At 47.3% G+C, this 16866-nt stretch overlaps 1 protein-coding gene across 1 annotated transcript in view; it reads right to left on the reverse strand.

Moving 5' to 3' along the window:
- The window catches only part of mamdc2a (MAM domain containing 2a), a gene marked incomplete at both ends in the record, with an annotated part of 73246 nt that overhangs the window by 16802 nt on the left and 39578 nt on the right, over positions 1–16866 (reverse strand). The window lies entirely within an intron of this gene.

Consider the following 16866-nt stretch of genomic DNA (forward strand, 5'->3'; position numbering starts at 1 on the left):
AACATTCATGGGGGGCCCGCAGTGAATCCTTGTACCCAGGGCCCAGAATTTGGTGTGACGCCCCTGGGACTAACCATCAACTAACCATCAGTTCTGTGCAGAGTTGTGACCACATGGTCCCCTCTGGGAAGGGAACCCACCCCGGGGCCCTCAACTTGTAACAATACGTTATGAATAAACCACTTTAGAGCCATTTCCAAAATAGTGAAAATAGTTCAGCTACAAGCTCATTTCTGGGAGGGTGAATTTCTACATTTCAATACAGTGATGCGTTGGTAAATGGAGAGAAAGGGGAATTTGTTATTTTGTACTTTTGAAAAATATTTTTTAGGGGTATTTTTTAAAAGCAAATACTCCAGTTCTTTAAACCATTAAAACCGGGAAAGCATCTGTGTCATTTTAGACATTATTTTATATTGTGGCTATTCAAAAACAGCAGATATACAAGCTCACAGCACATCACTTCATGCCGCGCTACGGGCTGTTAGAGCTGCTATTTCTTTTTTCTTTTTTTAAATGTGTGCAAATCTTTGAATATATATAAAAATGTTTAAAGCGAACATTTTTAAAGATATATAAGGTAGAGAGAGAGATGGGGAGTGACATGCAGCAAAGGTTGTCGGCATCGGGAATCAAACCCATGGCATGCTTTCAGGCTACACTGAGCTTAGGTGCCTGGACCGCAAGCAAACATTCAACTGAAATCTTTGCTTCTGGGGGTCACTGCAACACGATTATTTTCAGATGAGAGTCCGCAGTCAAATGCATATAATTCTGGAGATCCTTGACATGAAAAGGTTTGAGCACCACTGACATAGAAACATATTTGTAGATTTTTCTGAAAACTGTTGGGATTTAGAAGAATCTTCCTTAACTGGGATGATAGGCCTACTGGGGTTGAGTAGTGTGTCCACTAGTGATGGGATGATAATACACCCCCATGTCGGATACACTCTGAAAGCCAGAGGAACTGTTGACACCCTGAGAGAGACAGAACCACTTGAATAAACACACAAACCGCATGCGCGCACGCACACACACACACACACACACACACACACACACACACACACACACACACACACACACACACACACACACACACACACACACACACACACACACACACACACACACTCCCCATGATGATTCTCTCTCTCTCCTCAGACCGGCCTCAGGAATGTTCTTTATCTGGAAAACTATAATAAAAATGTCGCTTAAATTGAAAACACTCGGCCGCGCGCAATCCCAACAGCTGTGATCTCCTTTGTTCCCTATCAATGGAAGTTGGAAAAAAACACTTCCCTTCAACAGCTGAGAGCATGAGGCATTACAACGCTTCTCAAAGGTGGCTAGAGAGTACTCAAATGTATTTTACTTGAGTATAACTATCAATAACACAATCTAGAAATACTCAAGTAAAAGTCTTGTATTAAGAATTGGCTTTAGTAAAAGAAAAAAGTATTGGGATCAAGTACTACAAGAAAAGTACTCATTATGCAGAATGTTTCAAGTTTTCAAAATGTATAAAACAATCTGCAAGCTCACAACTCGTCGCGATGCATCGTGAGCTTACAATTAGCCCTATTCACGACCCGCCCACTCAGCATCCCCCGGGTGCTGAAGTCCCGTTTTGAAGGGGTAAATCCTACCATAGCCTATGGAGTTAGCACAGAAATCGCAAATTTAATGCAATTTCCGAATAGTAAAGTATAAAATACGGCTAGCATGATCAAGAACACAAGATACTAAACGGCACAAAGCACTATAATTTACTTTACTGTTAGAAATAACGATTTGTTGGCTTTAAGTCCAGTATAGTTTCCCCTTCTAAATTGAAGTCAGCACCCGGGGAAAACTGAGAAACGGAAGTAGGTGGGCGGGCCGTGAATAAGGCTAATAGAGTTTAAGTTGTGTTCCATATATGGGCATATAAGGGATAAGGACAGAATTAATTGTGGTTGCCGTGACGCGAGTCACATTTGCAAATGAATTCTGTCTTGGCTATATAGTATGGAGCGTGACATGAGGTGTGACTGACTGACACACACGGGAGCTGCAGGTTTTCATTGTAAATCGCAAAAAAAAAATCTAAATCTAAAAGTGTTCAATTAATTGTAGTGGAGTAAAAGTAAAATATTTTCTTCAGAGATGTTGCGAAGATACTCCGGTAAAGTAAAAATACCTCAAAATTGTACTCAAGCATTAGTAGGCTTACTTGATGTACTTAGTTACTTCACACCACAGAGTGGCCAAAAAAAACGTATCGGTATACTAAAGTAAAAGTCCAGCAGGTAATTGTACTTTATAAAAGGTTACGAGGGCAGTGCGACCCTGCCATGAGGATATTTTAAGCTATATTTACAACAACAGACAATATATTTCTTTTCAAAGCAGACAGGAGAATGAGTCCAGGTAGTAAAACAATATAATGACAGCACTCAAGTCAGTATGAACCATCCAAAACCAGACTACTGGTTGAAAACCTGATATGCAGTACTGTCCATTGTACAATGATGTAAGACATTATTTATTTGAAAAATGAAAAATAAATCCAGGATAAGAATCCAGATTAGTTTTGCATGTCTAAATGTTTTATGTCATAAAGTCATAGAGAAGGCATGGCAGTTGCTTTGTAGAACAATGTATAACTCACAGCCCAGACAAGGTCTAAGTGAACACAATATTTATGCAATAATTACCTTATTTAGAGACAATATCAGAGGAACCCCGATAGGTTCAGATCTTTTACACCATAGTTTTAACCACTTGAAACCCATCGATAGCCGCTCAGCTTCGCATTCCACCTTTGCTCACATGCTCCAAAAGGCATGCTCTAGAATTAACACACTGTGGCGATCTGTCACTCTGCCACCGTTGCTTTTAACTGTCACCGAACCTGTCACTCAAGTCACAACGCGCACACCCATGTTCACGCTCATCCACTCACCTGCATCATTCAGCGTGATGGTTCCGTCCCATTTTATGAATGGAATCGGCGCGAGTCAGTGCTGCTGCTGGAGGAGGAGGCTATGGTGAACAGAGCCAGAGGCTGCGTGGCTGTCGACAGCCAGACACAGTTCTAGCGCGACTGTTTGTTTAGCCGTTAGCTGTCAGTTAAGCCTAGTTTGGCGATTGCGTTGAGACGAGCGTCCACGGAGGAGAATCGGCGGCCAACGTGCATGATGTCTTCCCCTCACGATCGCCCATCATCATCGCTGGCTGGAAGAGCTAACAGCTGTTAACGGCGCTACGTTGTGACACACTGAGCCGCTGTACGAGCGGTGTGTGTGCGTGTGTGCGTTTGTGTGTGCTACAACCACAGTGTGTTACCCGAAGCGGTGACACAGGAGGAAAGCACCGTCTACACTTAAATGTCCAGGATTCCGTGTATAGCTCAATACAGGTCGGTCTGAACTAACACATTACTCCACGAAGAGGAAATCTGAAGTGTATTCATTTTCTTTAAAGGGGAAGTTTTCATTTTCGTTTTTCATTGATTTCCTGTGGGTTATTTAAAGGAGAACTTTGAGTTTGATTTTCTCTGAGGTTCTTTTGTTGGGAACATTTCAATTGGCTATTTTCCTCTGAATGGAATGAACTGAACGGAACTGACTTTTCTTTGAACCCCTCTGAACTTAATACAAACTCCTAAAAACTTGGATTGTTGTGTGTGTGGTCTCATTATTATTCCCATTGTTGTGCATATGATTTTCTGCTGTGTTTATGGTTTCTGGTACATTCAAAAGGTCTATGGTTTCAAAAAGGGTATACTTCTGGGTTTGAACAAGGGTGCATACTTTATATGTGTGTACGCTTTGTAGCGTTTGTTATTATTTGTATTTTCTTTATTGTCAGGCTAAGCCTGACTGGCACCCCGCACGTCAATTTCAAAGCGTCTAACAAACCGCTACATAAAAATTGGCACCCCAGATGGGACCAAGCATTTAAAACAAACAAAGGAGGAAACCTACAACAAAACCGTATACAACCGTGGCACAAAAGGAACCGCAAAAACGCCTTTTCACCTTGTGGGAAACTTTATTGCAATAAACAAACAAAACCAGCACACCAACAAACTAACAAACCGATGAACAAAACTCCAACCAAAGTCAACCAAACAAATTGTGGAATTTCAAAATGGCGTCTCTCCTGGATTCTGTGGATAATAATACCTATAATATCTCACTGTTTGACCCCCTGGTACCCTCACCTACGAGGGTTACACAGCCAATTGGACCTGCTAATCCGCCGGGAAGGAATGAGCTACTCAATATCATTCAACCAACTCACAATACAAGCCGTCCCTCATTACAGGACATGGAAATGAGAATGCAGGCTCTCTCTCTTCAAACCCCAGGGGGGGCTACTACCGCTAAAGTAGCGAGGCCCTTGCTGTTCGAACCTCTCTCTCTTCCACCACAAGAGGGGGCTACTGTCCCTGGATCAGAGAGGCCTTTGCTTGTCCAACCCGTCTCTTTTCCACCACAAGAGGGAGCTACTGTCCCTAGATCAGCGAGCCCTCCCCTTTCCAATCCTTTCCCTTCCAGGTCATCCGAGGGGGCTACTGGCCTTGCATCCGTGCCCCTCTCTCCTGGGAATCCGTTCTCTGGTGCCTACTCTGGTACCCCCCAAGAGGGGCCTCTTCCTGGCACATTCCGACCAATACCGATTACATCCGGGGAAAGCCTCAGGTCCACTCAATATTCTCCCGTCGCAGAAGCGCCACTTAGCCACCAGGAGATGGAGAAAATGCTGACAGCCTTTTCCAATAAAATCACCACTCAATATGACAATAACCTGGTCTCTCTCAATCAGGCCATAACCCGACAATTTGATTTCATGAGGAACCAAATGGACAGTTCATTAAACTGGCGTCTGAAAGCCCTGCACACTGATCTGCTCAAAAGCTTAATGGATGGCCTTAAACCCATGACTCAGACTGTACGTCATCTCCAGAGTGACGTACTGCAAATGAGTAGCCAGAGCATGGACCAGGACAATGTGAGAGCTCAGACACTGAATATGACTTCCCTGCCTAAGTCAGGGATCACAGACCACAGACCACAGACCTCAGTACAGACCACACCTGTGACAAGTGGGAATGTCCCGACCATGGCGGTGGAGGAGCCACCCTTTGCGAAAGGGAGGCTGCCACACTTACAGTCTACCATGAATTGTGGTACAACGGATCGTAATTTCATTCCTTCAGCTGAGGCGTCCCATCCAACCAATCATACCGAACTGAGGGGTAGGTATGTGGGGAAAATTCCCATAAAATTACAGTTCCCCTGTTTCGGACGGATGGAGGACAGCCAGGACCCTCTGCTGTATCTCGAGAAGTGTCATGACTTCCTGGCCCTAAACGCCTTGAGCGATGAGGAACTGCTCGCTACTCTGCGTAATGTGCTCCACGGCACATCCAGGGACTGGTGGGATGTGGTGCGACTCAATACCCATACCTGGGCAGAATTTCAGGAGAAGTTCCTCTCCGCTTTCCTTGCCGAGGACTATGAGGACGAGTTGGCAGAGCGAGTGAGATCACGGGTGCAAGGAGAGGATGAAAGCATCCGTGATTTTGCCTACATGTATCGTGCCTTGTGCTTAAGATGGAAGTCCACAATGACAGAGGCAGCCATTGTTAAGTTACTCCTCAAAAACATTGACCCCCGGCTGGCCAGCCAGCTTCGGGGAAGGGTGGCCACAGTGGATGAGTTGGTGCGCTTGGGACAGCAGCTGGAGAAAGACAAGCAAAGCCAGGATCTGTATAATCAGAGGGCAAAACGATTAACTAAACCTGGATCTGGAGATGGAACCCAGCTGTCTAAGCCACCTCAACCTTCCTCTCAGTCAAAACCAGCCACCACCCCAGCCACCACCCCAACTCAGATCTTTTGCTGGAGATGTAAAGGGAGCCATGCTCCACGGTCATGCCCACAATGGCAGCCGAGACAGAATACTTCAAATAGCAATCAAGGTCGTGCAGAGCAGCCATGGGAGAAAAAAACAGCTGTGAACATGTCTATGAAGGCCTCATCCCCTCCGACTGTTCACACCCCTCCAACTGTGACCTCACAGACCTTCACTCCTACTTCTACTTTCAACCCTACCTCCTCAGCCTTTGGCAGTCCAGTTCCCCAGCAGTTAATTGTACCATTAACCATCGGCCAATGGCAAGGAAGTGCTATTGTGGACACCGGGTCCTCTTACACCCTCCTTAATGAGCGGCTATGGGAGATCATCAAGAGGCCAACGGATAAGCTCAATTCTTGGACTGGGGGCCCTCTGTACTTAGCCGATGGGGAAGGGAAGCTACCCCTTGGATGGACTGAGGTGGAACTATGCCTAGAGGGGAAAACATGGATACTTTCTGTGGTGGTTCTCTCACCTCAGACCCTTGCCTTTCCAGTGGTCTTGGGTCTAGACTTCACCTTCTACAGTGGGCTGCAAATGGATATTTCTGGTGGAACTTACTGGTTCAGACTTGATGAGAAAGCCAGATATTACTTTGTCAACTACCGCTCAGCGCCCCAGGTTGGAGGTAAGCCAAAACCTCATGTTGCCTTCTTCTCCGCCCTAGAACCCAGGGGTATGGAACTCCCATCTTCATCAGATGTGTCACAACTGCTGACTGCTGTTCAGGAGTCGCACCTGGAGACTGACTTGCAAAACCAGCTGTTGGAGCAACTCCACCATAACACCGAGGTGTGCACTGCTCGGATTGGACGTACTGGCATTCTGAAACATCCAATCTATCTGAACCAAGGCGTTCCAATTAAACAGAAGCCATATCGAGTGTCTCCTCCTAAATTGCAAGTCATGAAGGAGTTGATTGATGACATGCTGAGGGATAACGTTATCGAACCCTCCAACTCTCCTTGGGCGTCTCCAGTGGTGTTGATACCAAAAAAGACAGGAAAACCTCGCTTCTGTGTGGATTACCGGAAGTTAAATGCTGACACCCATACAGATGCGTACCCTTTGCCTACCATCCAGGATATCCTCGAGAGTCTGTCTGGAGCTGCTGTGTTTACTTCATTGGACCTGAACAGTGGTTACTGGCAGGTGGAGATGGATCCTGAAGCAAAGGATAAAACAGCTTTCGTCTGTGCACATGGGCTCTTTCAATTTAAAGTTATGCCATTCGGGTTGAAAAATGCCCCTGCAACGTTTCAGCGGCTAATGGAAACTGCCCTGAAGGACCTGAAAGGGAACATCTGCTTCGTCTATCTCGACGATATCATTATTTATTCTTCATCATGGGAACAACACTTCTACGACATCCAAGCAGTACTCGATAAGCTCACGGAAGCTGGACTGACCGTCAACATGAAGAAGAGTAAGTTTTGCAGGACTACTCTGAAGTTTCTCGGACACATTGTGTCCTCTGCCGGTGTCCATGTTGACCCAGAGAAAACCGAGGCTGTTCAAGCATTCCCTGCACCCACGAGCCTTAAAGCGGCCCAGCGTTTCTTGGGAATGGCCGGGTGGTATCATCGCTTCGTGCCTAACTTCTCGCAAATAGCCGAACCAATCAATGCCTTGAAGAGGAAAGGGGTGAAATTCAAATGGTCTCCTCAATGTCAGGAGGCATTTGAGGAGCTGAAGGAACATCTTGTGCTCCCACCGATATTGGGCCACCCCAACTTCCACCTTCCTTTTCTGGTGTACACTGACGCCAGCGAGGTAGGCTTGGGAGCTGTATTGGTGCAGAGGACAGGCCTGGGAACCGAAGAAGTGTTGGCTTTTGCCAGCAGAAGTTTAAACTCTGCAGAACGAAACTACTCTGCCACAGAGCTCGAGTGCTTGGCCGTAGTCTGGGCCCTGGAGAAATGGCGGAACTACTTGGAGGGACGGTTATTCACAGTGGTGACCGATCACTCTTCATTGGTGTGGGTTTTTAAAACCACGAAGCCAAGTACCCGACTGATCCGGTGGGCGTTGAGACTACAAGAGTTTACGTTCACTGTGGAGTACCGTAAGGGTAAATATAATACTGTTCCGGATGCCCTATCCAGAGCACCACTGAACCAGGACGACAATCCTCCGGCCATCTGTGCCACAGTGTTGTCCACCAAACCAGCGTCACTGCCAGAGCTCCCTCTTTCCATCCAGACCATATGGGAGGCCCAGCAGAAGGACCCTGAGTGTCAGGCTCACTATCAGAACATTTTGGAGAATGAAAAGGGAGAGGTGACTGTAAATTCAACTACCACTCTTACCATCTTGGAAGATATGATCTACCGCATTGTACAGTCACCTCACAGGGCCTTATACCAACTGTATATCCCTGTTACTCTGCGACCTCTTCTCCTGGAACTGTTCCATCAGGACCCCTTATGTGGCCATCTCGGTAGGTATAAGACCTACAGGAGGATGAAAGCTCTCGTTTACTGGCCCCGGCTCAGTTTTGACGTCAAGGAACATGTCCGGAACTGTCAAGTCTGCCAGTTATACAAACCGGAAAGCCGAAAAATGGCTGGAAAACTGCAACAGACACAGGTACATCGTGCCTGGGAAATGTTGGGAGTTGATTTGATGGGCCCATTCCCCATGAGTTCCAACAGGAACGCCTATATCCTCGTGTTCGTGGACTATTACACCAAGTGGGTGGAACTCTTTGCCCTCCGTAAAGCCACGGCCACAAAGGTTTCCCAGATCTTCACTCAGGAGATTCTGACTCGTTGGGGGGTCCCAGATTACATTTTGTCTGATCGTGGCTCGCAGTTCATTGCTGGAGTGTTTCAGGAGACCTGCAAAATCTGGAAGGTGTCCCAGAAGCTCACGAGTGCGTACCATCCTCAAACTAATCTGACGGAGAGAGTGAACCGCACCTTAAAGACCATGATCGCTTCGTTTGTTGGCAATAACCACAAACACTGGGACAAACATCTTCCCGAGTTCAGGTTTGCCCTGAATTCAGCAGTTCATGAGTCCACCGGAGTAACACCAGCGGAACTCAATCTGAACAGACCACTTCGAGGACCCTTAGATGTGCTGCTGCAGCCACGGGATTTACCACCTACGTCTCCTGCCTACTCAAAGGTCGCTCAACTAGAGGAACTGAACTTGTTTGTCTCCGAAAACCTCACTAAGGCTCGTCGACGGCAAAAGCGGAACTACGACAAGCATCGACGAGACATGGAGGTGGAAGAGAATGCTCGGGTCTGGTTACGGTCTCATCCATTGTCAAAAGCAGAAAAATCATTTGCTGCTAAGTTGGCTCCTAAATGGCTTGGGCCGTACAGAGTAGTTCGTCAGGTCGGACCTGTGAACTACGAAGTAGTGCAGGAGGACTCCGGAGAAGACCTGCGAGTGGTGAATGTGGCTAGGCTCAAGCCATGCTATCCCACTGCCAAGGAAGTGGATGAACAGCAGAGGCAGAGAATTCTTCGGACCTTTGAAGAGGAGAGTGAGGATGAGGACTTCCTCGGATTCCCTGATTCGGGACAGGTTCCAATGGCAAAGGCTCCTGGGAGGAAGGACAAAAATGTCAGGGATCCGGATACTTCCGCATCTGACCTCTCATTCTCCCAGTCCCTGATGGTCAAGGATGAAGAGGAGGATGCTCGAAACAAAGTGCTCAACATCTTTCTGGAAGAAAGTGATGAAGAGGAGTTTAAAGGATTTTAAGCCTTACCTGTGGGTCGGCTTTTTCTAAGGGGGGGGGAGTGTGGCGATCTGTCACTCTGCCACCGTTGCTTTTAACTGTCACCGAACCTGTCACTCAAGTCACAACGCGCACACCCATGTTCACGCTCATCCACTCACCTGCATCATTCAGCGTGATGGTTCCGTCCCATTTTATGAATGGAATCGGCGCGAGTCAGTGCTGCTGCTGGAGGAGGAGGCTATGGTGAACAGAGCCAGAGGCTGCGTGGCTGTCGACAGCCAGACACAGTTCTAGCGCGACTGTTTGTTTAGCCGTTAGCTGTCAGTTAAGCCTAGTTTGGCGATTGCGTTGAGACGAGCGTCCACGGAGGAGAATCGGCGGCCAACGTGCATGATGTCTTCCCCTCACGATCGCCCATCATCATCGCTGGCTGGAAGAGCTAACAGCTGTTAACGGCGCTACGTTGTGACACACTGAGCCGCTGTACGAGCGGTGTGTGTGCGTGTGTGCGTTTGTGTGTGCTACAACCACAGTGTGTTACCCGAAGCGGTGACACAGGAGGAAAGCACCGTCTACACTTAAATGTCCAGGATTCCGTGTATAGCTCAATACAGGTCGGTCTGAACTAACACATTACTCCACGAAGAGGAAATCTGAAGTGTATTCATTTTCTTTAAAGGGGAAGTTTTCATTTTCGTTTTTCATTGATTTCCTGTGGGTTATTTAAAGGAGAACTTTGAGTTTGATTTTCTCTGAGGTTCTTTTGTTGGGAACATTTCAATTGGCTATTTTCCTCTGAATGGAATGAACTGAACGGAACTGACTTTTCTTTGAACCCCTCTGAACTTAATACAAACTCCTAAAAACTTGGATTGTTGTGTGTGTGGTCTCATTATTATTCCCATTGTTGTGCATATGATTTTCTGCTGTGTTTATGGTTTCTGGTACATTCAAAAGGTCTATGGTTTCAAAAAGGGTATACTTCTGGGTTTGAACAAGGGTGCATACTTTATATGTGTGTACGCTTTGTAGCGTTTGTTATTATTTGTATTTTCTTTATTGTCAGGCTAAGCCTGACTGGCACCCCGCACGTCAATTTCAAAGCGTCTAACAAACCGCTACAACACTTGTGACTGGTGTTACGAATACGAATCCATAGTCTCTGTCAGGTGGATGTTCAAAACTGTTACGTTTCAGGATTCAAATTCAAACACAGCGTCACAAAAGTTTTTTTAAACTTTTGTGACACTGTAGCATAGACAAAGGGGCATTAATTCACGAATAAACACAAAAACACATGTAAATATGGATAATAAGAGGTATCTGTCTGACAGCAATGATTCCGATCAGCTAACAGGTTTACAATTGTAAAAACTATTTCATTTTTTGTGCAACAAGCTCCATCTTTTTTTGTAATTTACATAAAAAATAAAGGGAAGAAGGAGAGGCCAGGGGGAAGAGAGATAAACCAATAAGAAACAAACTAATTATCTACATATTTACACATACAGGAGTAGTACCTGTTGTAAGACATACGATTGATTTCATGTGATGCTTGAATGCAACATCTTTTTCATCGTTCGTCTTGTTGTATCCTGAAGGACCCTGGGAATTTTGCAATTACTTAGGTTTCCACCCGACAGAGGCGATAGATTCATAACACCGATCGGAAGCGTGTTAATGAGCGTAGCTTTCAGAGCATGTGATTGAAAGTGGAAAGCAAAACGGCTATCTATGGGTTTCAAGTGGTTAAAACTAAATGGTTTAAAATACCCGAACCCATCGTGGTTCCTCTGACATTGTCTCTAAATAAAAGGACTTTATTGAAATTTGCAAACAGTGTAAATATTTATCAAGACCTTGGTTTAATGTTTTGGACGGTTCATTCTGACTTGAGTGCTGTCAAATATATTGTCCGTTGTTGTAAATATAGCTTAAGATATCCTCATGACAGGGTTACGCTGCACTCGTAAACTTTTATGAAATAGTGCGACGATTCGTAAGGATCAAAGCTAGTTCAGGGGGCGGTCCCAAGGGAGCGCGCGCGCGGAGGGGGGTGGGTCACTAGGTCCTGCCCCCCCCCTTACCCATAGTTCTTAGGGAAGTCAGATGGTGGGACTCAGTCTTGTTGCATAGCACTGCTGCTGCTACCACGCTGCAGTACACACACAAGTGCCACACTTGTTGCTTGCAGGTAGCTGTGCTGCTGCCCACCGCTTGGACAGGGTGTCTAACTTGGCTGAGTATTTCTGGCTGTTTCTGCTATTTTACTATCGCTCAATTCATGTTCTTAGCTGCCAAACTAAGAAGCTGTGTTCTTGGCCAGGTGTATGGGAAGTTTGAGATTGTTATTCTGGTAATCGCTGAATTCTAAACTGCTGTTTCAAGGTTCAGATTTCTTGCTATCGTTGCTGGTGCCTAGCTGATTTCTGTACTTTCAGTTGTTTGTTGCTAAAGCTATTTCAAAGGTGCTACAGGCTTGCTAAAGTTGCAAAGGTAAACTCAGTATCATAGAAGTTGGCTGTGGCTACGGGCTAAATGCTAACTTATTTCGTGCCCTGGTGGGCCTTTACTGGGCTACCATGAGTTAAAGTAATCTCAGTCGTTGGGTTTGTCGATAACAATGTCAGTACTTTGCAACGGCGCGGGCCGTATCGGCTAGCGCGGAACAACAGGTTTAATGTACAGTCAGCTAGGAGCTAGCTGGTGGCTATTGCTAGCCGGCTATTTCGGTAAGGATGCTGTTAGCTGGTAAATCAATGTGCTAGCCATGTCAAGGCATAGAGCGGCGGCCCGCGTGAAAACACAGCCCCGTAGCAGGTAATGAATCACGCTAGGAGGATTCAGTTTGTAGGTTGCAGGTGTCTGTAAACGGCAGCGTTCACCTAGCTCCTGAGCTAGCCGAGTCACGTCAAGCTGTGATTTACGGCATGACGTGCGGCAGCAAATACTAAGCGCTGCGTGTGGGAAATGTAGTTCTCTATCATGCCAAGCCTCGGCGTCGTGCTAGTAGCAAGCTTCGCCCGCAGCGTGCTTAATCTAGTTAGTATGGGGCCTATATTGCTTCTGCCTCGCCTCGGGTTATGTGTATGTTTTCCTCTTTTTGCACTGTCTGGCCGTCTTAACAGCTGCTGCTTATGAGGTGCTAGTTGCTATAACATAGCAGCTAAATGGTTTCTGTCGCTTCTTGGACCACAGTAGGGCTGCTGCCAGTTACCGTGGCGTAGAAGCCCTCGCGGGATGAATTATTAAATACAGTAATCGCCTCTCTTTGAGAAGCCTATAAAGGATGTCTGTCTGCATGGGCTCCTGAGAGGAGGAAACCAGCAAGCTCATAGGTGCCACAGTTTACGTGCAAACAATGTTTTGCTTCCGCTAACGCAGGTCGTGCCTGTCTGTCCTGACGTCACCAGTTGAACTCGCTAGTGCATGCAGGGAATCGTAGTCTTCTCTAAATGCTCGGTAGCTCCAGCTAAATATTCTATTCAGTTTCAGCATCCATCAGCTGCAGCTCATCAGCTTTCTTCGCACCGCAAGCTTTAAGTTAGGGTTTGATAAGTTCTAAGTTGTCAGTTGTTCTGCTTATTAAATGCTAAGTAAAATAGGCAAATTGTTGCCGCTGCCGCAGTTGGATACTGTCATGTCTCCGTGGTTTCGTCTGAGGCTAGCTCTACCCAAGCTGCTAATGCTGCGGTAATTGCTGCTCATAAATTAAAACTGATGCTACCGCTTGTAGGATGCTGACACCATGCTTATCTGGGCAGTGCATGCTCAGCTCCCACGCGTCTGTTACTAAACTAGAAATGTGCAATTTGGGAAATTGCGAGTGTGCTGCTACACCATCAAGCTATCGGTACTGCTGTATGTTAAAGCTGCTACCAGTGTATCAGAAGTAAAAGGGATGGTTATAGTATTGGGTCACATAGCACACTGTATTTCTAGTAGTGTTTCCTTAGCCGCCGCACTTGGCTTCAGTGCTGGTTACAGCTCACGCTTAAGCTGCTACATGTCCGTTTGTAACATCATGTTCATATCCAGGATTTCTCCTTATCCGTTGTGCTGCTATCTTGGAGGCAAAAATGGTCACATTATGGTGCTAGTGGCTCTTGTTGCCGCTGCTACAGTCAGATACCACAATGTCTCCTATAGTTTCAGCTATTGTTAGCTCCACTCAACCTGCGGCTGCGTGCTAGCATAACTGCTAATAATTACAGCTAAGGCTGATGCTTGTAAAAATGCTGCATCATGTTCCACTAATCGTGTTTTACCCTATAGCTTCTTGCTGCGGCTGCTACATGTCTAACTGCTAACACAATTTCTATCCTTTCAGCTCGTGCTGGAGATGCTGCATAGCTGCTACCAGAGCAGTATAATCAGAGAGTGGTGTCACCGCGGGGTCAGAAACAGCGCTGGTCACGTGGTTCATTGTCACTTTACACCTCATAGACTTCAATGCATTTTGTAAACTTCCGGTTGGCCGTTTGTCACTATACGCCAATAGATGTGTGCGTAGACGACCTGGCCCCACGAAGTGAACGGGAGTGACGCAACTCTCCATTCTAGGGCTCTGGCTGCTACTACAGCAGGTCGCCATAGCAGCATGGCGCTGCAGCTGCTGAGGTTTTCTGCTAACATATTTATCATTACAGCTCCAGGCCGGAGCTGCGGCATGCCCCCTGCCACGGCATCAGGTTAGCACTGCAGCTTCATGATAAAGCTGCTTCATGTTCCACTACATCGCGTTTTTCTTTATAGCTCGGGCCACGGCTGCTACATGTTGCTGCTAACATCATGTTTGTCCTTTCAGCTTCTTGCCGGAGCCGCTGCATAGCGGCTGCTACAGCATGCCATCATTGCAGCGTCGCGCTGCAGCGGCTGAGTGTTTTCTGCTAACATGTTTCTCTTTATAGTTTCGTCCACTACTGCATAATTCCATGAGACCAGTCAGGAGTCGGTTAGCACTGGAGAGGGCATTGCTACTACAGCTTCCGCTACTTCTGCCGCTACCATGAGCTGCCAGCCTGCCAGCCTGCCCGCCCGCCCTCCCGCCCGCCTGCCTGCCCGCCTGCACGCGCCATATTCAGCAGACGGAAGTGGCCTACCGCCAGCCCGCCGCCTGCCTTCCCGCCCGCCTGCCTTCCCACCTGCCTGTCGGCCCTCCCGTCCGGCTGCCCGCCCGCCCGCTACAGCATCAGTTAATGCTATTACTGCTGCTACCATGAGCATGAACCAGCGCTGCGTTGTGCTGGAAGCCTGTGGTGCCGGCCCATCTTCCGGAGGCGCTGTCAGGCTGCGACCGTCGTCGCCACCGCCAGGTCGCAAGGGAACATGGGAAGCTGCAGTTCCAGCACCAGCGGTGGGAACTCCATTCCTCGCGCCAGCTGCAGCTTTCCCAGATGCCCTGAGGAGCCTCACTCTAGCAGGTAAATAGCAACGCATTTGCTTGTTCGATTCTGTGAGCGTTCAGCCGCTCTCTAAGCTTGCTAATAATAGGCAACCATAGTTACATAGCAGCGACTTACTTGTACTGAATGTTGGGCTTTAGCCGCTCTCTAGGCTTGCATAGCTTGCCTTTAAAGGTCAAGACGGGTATCTCGTGGAGATTCTCATATGTGCAGCAGCAGACTCTGCAGCAGAGCGCTCCGTGGGCTGCGAAAATTTCTCTGTGATCTTAAAAGTCAGCGACCTTAGGCGTGGTTTCATTGTTATGGTCAGCTAAAGCTAAGATTGTAATTTCTGCGGCAAGCACATGCGGTCACCAAGGCCAGGCTTAAGATGCGACTAGCACATGGCCTCTGAAGATTGCAGCTCGCAGTTTAAGCAGGGAAGGTACACCAGTGTCAGTCGCAGAACTAACTCTCCCTTCTGTCCTTTCATGTCCATGCTGAACACCGGGCTGTCTGCCCGACGTCCTCGTCACACGACCCCCGGAGAGAGCTGCCAGATTTGCGGCCCGCCCCTCTTCACTCTGCATTCTCTCCGGATCGGAGCAGCCACACCACCAGCACTTCTGGTGCCCTCAGCTAACTCAAGATCCTGCACGCCAAGCTATCAAGCACACACAACACAGGACTGACCGAAGCGTAATGGTTCCAAGCTGGAGTTGGACGCGTTTCAGTTAACGCTTCTGCTGCTGATGCTAATAGTGCTGCAGGCACTATTGGCAGGGTTGTTCCATAGGGTTTCATTTTGCTGCTTCTGCTGCGTTACTCGGGGCACGCGCCCCTGATAGGTTGCGTGTTTTATTTGCTGCTTCTGTTGCGTTACTCGGGGCATGCGCCCCTGATAGGTTGCGGGCCACGCATTGCATTGCGTGGCCCGTTGCTGCGCGCTCCAATATTTCTATCATGCAAAAGCTAGGTGGTTGCTGGGGTGTTAGTTAGGTAGGATGTGAAGCTGTATGGCGCTGTAGTTATATGAATTAAAGGTTCATCGCTGCTTCTGGTTCTGCTGTCTATATATATATATACGTCCATGTTGCTGCTCCCGCTTTTCTCTAGGGTGTTTTAGTATGGCTTCAGTCAGATTGCAGTATATCGTTATAGTCAGCAGTACCACCTTCCTCACCGTTGGTTCGGTCTGCCAGCTGCTAACATTCTTAATTATTAAATTGCTTAGCAGTACTTATAGCGTTTTTGGCAAGCTGCCAATATCATTGCTTAGTATTTTGCCTTAGTAATATTCGCTCTGCCAGATGCTAATATGCTTAATTATTTTTTTTTGCGTTAGCAGGAAAGGCAGTTCATAGTTTGCCCCGCAGTAATGATAACTTAATCGCTAGAGTCACAGCAGAGCTGCCTTCCTCGCAGTTGGCTAGCACTGGCATGGGATTCTGAGATTTTGGCGTGCTTTGGGGGTTTGTAGTTTTGGGGGGTATCGGGCCAGGGCTCGCTGTAATTAAATTATGCCCTCGATGCTCATGGTAACATGAGGATCGTGGGTTCAGCGAGCCATGGCCCGAGGCAGAACCCCATGCCAAACCATGCTAACTTAGGCTATAGATTCTATGCTGTCTTATAGTAGAGCTAAGGTAGGCTGCCAATACTACGCGCTTAGATATAGGCTTAGATTCTATGCTGTCTCTATAGTAGGGTGCTCAATATGCCATGCTGTGTGATGCTTGCTTTCTGCCTTCATTCTGGTCAATAAAGTATATCTCAACCCAAGTGATCGTCTCCTGAAGTAGTGCGACGATTCGTAAGGATCAAAGCTAGTTCAGGGGGCGGTCCCAAGGGAGCGCGCGCGCGGAGGGG

Source organism: Nannobrachium achirus (genome assembly GCF_963921795.1).
Source record: "Nannobrachium achirus genome assembly, chromosome: 12".
In the NCBI taxonomy this organism is placed as follows: domain Eukaryota; kingdom Metazoa; phylum Chordata; class Actinopteri; order Myctophiformes; family Myctophidae; genus Nannobrachium; species Nannobrachium achirus.